The sequence below is a fragment of the Patiria miniata genome, unplaced genomic scaffold, assembly GCF_015706575.1.
Source record: "Patiria miniata isolate m_02_andy unplaced genomic scaffold, ASM1570657v1 HiC_scaffold_25, whole genome shotgun sequence".
NCBI lineage: Eukaryota > Metazoa > Echinodermata > Asteroidea > Valvatida > Asterinidae > Patiria > Patiria miniata.
The window spans coordinates 15,495,148-15,498,137 of record NW_024037064.1 but is presented as its reverse complement, the minus strand read 5'-3'; the positions used below and the strand labels follow the sequence as shown (position 1 = coordinate 15,498,137).

The 2,990-nt window shown below is 47.4% G+C and overlaps 1 non-coding gene across 1 annotated transcript; it reads left to right on the top strand.

The window, feature by feature from the left end:
- The first annotated feature begins 1,143 nt into the window (after positions 1–1,143).
- Positions 1,144–1,328, top strand: LOC119733485. Its single transcript, XR_005271854.1, has one exon. It is a non-coding gene; the product is annotated as a U2 spliceosomal RNA (small nuclear RNA).
- Positions 1,329–2,990: the final 1,662 nt, after the last annotated feature.

Below are 2,990 nucleotides of genomic sequence, written 5' to 3'. Positions count from 1 at the left end.
CAAGACACACCGTTTCGTCTGGTTTTTGATTTCCGTTTTGAAGTGGCAAATTTGGAAGTCCCGCTGCCAAGCCTTGTTCGACGGCAACTACGTTGACCGTCTGACCGTTCTCCGTTCTACTAAGTCTTTTATTCATAAGCGCATAGAGGCGGATTTTTTGCGTTTAGATCGAAACAAGTTTTTTCTTTTGTGGAACGTCGGCGGCTCTGTTGTTTCTATCAGAGACGACCGCGTTCTCATCAATTTCTAGTCTTGCCCGCAACGGCTTTATTCTCCCCCCTCCTAGATATTTAAGTAAGTTTGTGTAGTTTGATGCTAAGTCTGTCAGGGTTAATTTTAGTTTTTTCCCCCCTTTTTTCAGGTTAAGGAGTAGAGGCGCCTGTCCCCTGGAAAGATCGAGACTTCACCGATGCTGCGGGTCTCCTGCAGCGGGACAGGCGTATCCCCATACTGAGGTTTGGGAGACGGACTTAGTATCCTTTATTGTTTATTGCCGTTGTTTTGTTTATTCTTCATCCGCCTCTTTGTCTGCTTTTGTTTTGTTTTTTCTTTTTTCACGGTTCGTCAGGTTCTTTCCTTGCTGGCGGGCGAGTCGCGCCATTGGGCCTGTTCCGTGCCGGCGGGCGGGTATTGCAATTGTGATGCCTGTTCGTCGGGGCGGGCAGGTGCGGTGATGGCTGGCATAACCGGCTTGGAGGGGACGCGACGTTTTTTTCTCATCTGCCTCTTTTTCTGCTTCTGTTTGGCGCGTTTTGTCTAACTGTTTTTCTTCTTTTGCAGCGGGACTTCCCCGAAGAATAATTTTTTTTTGCTGTAGACAGCCTCGTCTTCGGTTTTTCGATAAATATTATCGAATTAAAGTTTACTTGGTGTTTTTAAAGTAGTAGAATACCTGTTTGTAACGTATTTTTAGCTTTTTAACTGCTAGTCTTTTTATCACTGTTTTCTGTGTATCCTTTTTAGAAATTCTTGATATAAGATTGGGACATTTTTCGTCGTTTGTGACATTTTCGTCGTCCGGTGACTTTTCCGTTCTCAGGTGTTTGTCCTTTTGGGTGTTTGTGTTTTTTCTGGTTTAGGGCAGGGGGGCTCGAGACCCCAGCACACTGTACTTCGGCGAACTGGTAAGTCGACCTGCCCGGGACCTTCTTTGTCCCAAATCAAAAAACAGTATCTGTTCTTTTCAGCTTAATATCTGAAACGCTGTTCATTGAACAGCCAGTATATTAAACTGATTTTTGGATTTGGGCCGTGGAATAGAGGCTTGCCTCGTCCCGGCCACGGGTTGGCCCGGTATAGCAGTACATCCGGGATTCGGCCCACTCCCTTCGGGGAACATAAATTAATACAAAAACAGGTTCTGACTACGGTGCCCCGTCGTTAAAGGTTCGTTTTCTTTTGACGTTTTGGTGACAGGGCTTTCACATTGAATTACGGTAAATATTAGTAAGTGTGTAAAGTCTTGTTAAATTATGATGTTGGCGTTTCCATTGATTTCCGTTCAAGGTGTAAAAAAAAAAAAAAAAAAAAAAGGCTTGGCCACGACCCCTCTGTGTCTGGTTATAAATGTATTGTTTGAGTCTCGTTGCAATATGTTTCTAGGCATCTTCTTCCTTTTCTTATTTGTTATCCCTTTTCCCCCTTGTTTTGCTTCTGATTTGTTTGTTTCCCAGGATGAGTGCTCCTGCCACGATTGGTCGCCAGAGGGCGCCGTAACAGTTGATGGCTTCGCATGCTCATATCGCGTCCGCGCATGTCCTATAAGTTGCCTCGCCGGGGCTGGGATGGCCATTGAATCATCTACAACCGACTGAGGAGACACAAACATGTCTGGCCGTGGCAAAGGAGGAAAGGGACTAGGCAAAGGGGGTGCCAAGCGACACCGCAAGGTTCTCCGAGATAACATCCAGGGAATCACTAAACCAGCCATTCGTCGGCTGGCCCGCCGCGGAGGAGTCAAGCGTATCTCCGGGCTCATCTACGAAGAAACCCGCGGAGTCCTCAAGGTTTTCCTGGAGAACGTTATCCGCGATGCAGTCACCTACTGCGAGCACGCCAAGAGGAAGACTGTCACTGCAATGGACGTGGTGTATGCGCTGAAGAGACAGGGACGCACGCTGTACGGCTTCGGCGGCTAGACACCATATTCAAAAATCAAACCGAACGGCTCTTTTCAGAGCCACCACTATTTCAAAAAAGAGATTGAATCTTGATTTTACTCGATTTCACTTGTCCTTGTCATGTGTGTTCTTAGAGTTGCTTTTCCCCTCCCTATTTCCACTGTAAAACATGTCTGGTCTCCATTTTTTGTCAAAGTCGATTAAGTAATAATTACTGGGTGCTCGTCTCAGGATATAGCGGGGAACGTATAGAGGGATCCGTGACATTTTGTTCGCGAATGGGTGTGTGTGATTATTGTCTTTATTACAAAACAAACATAAACAGCAGCCAGGGAAATCCGTATGTTTGTCACTTTTCTTTTAGGGGGTGGGGGAGGGGGTGTTTATTGGGGTTCAATTAATCCCAAGTAGGGGGTGGGAGAAATATTGTAGTCACAACGATCCCAAATGGATTCTGTTGCCGAGGGCTCATAATACTATAGGCTCGGAAAAGCAGCATTTTCGATTGAAATTTAACGTCTATACTTTTTCAACGTACGGAAATCGTGATCACTGAAGCGTCTCCGCTTGGCCCCCGAAGCACCCAATCGGAAGATAGCCCATTGTTAGGCTTCCAACCTAGGATGCTATGCGCCGGCCTTAAGAGGCGGGGTCCGTTCGCTCAATCTGCACTCAGTTGTGATCACCGTTCATCAAACCATACCCTTGACCATGGCGCGCACCAAGCAGACGGCAAGAAAGAGCACCGGGGGGAAAGCCCCCAGGAAGCAGTTGGCCACCAAGGCGGCCCGCAAGAGCGCACCGGCGACTGGCGGTGTCAAGAAACCCCATCGGTACCGACCGGGAACCGTCGCCCTCCGTGAGATTCGC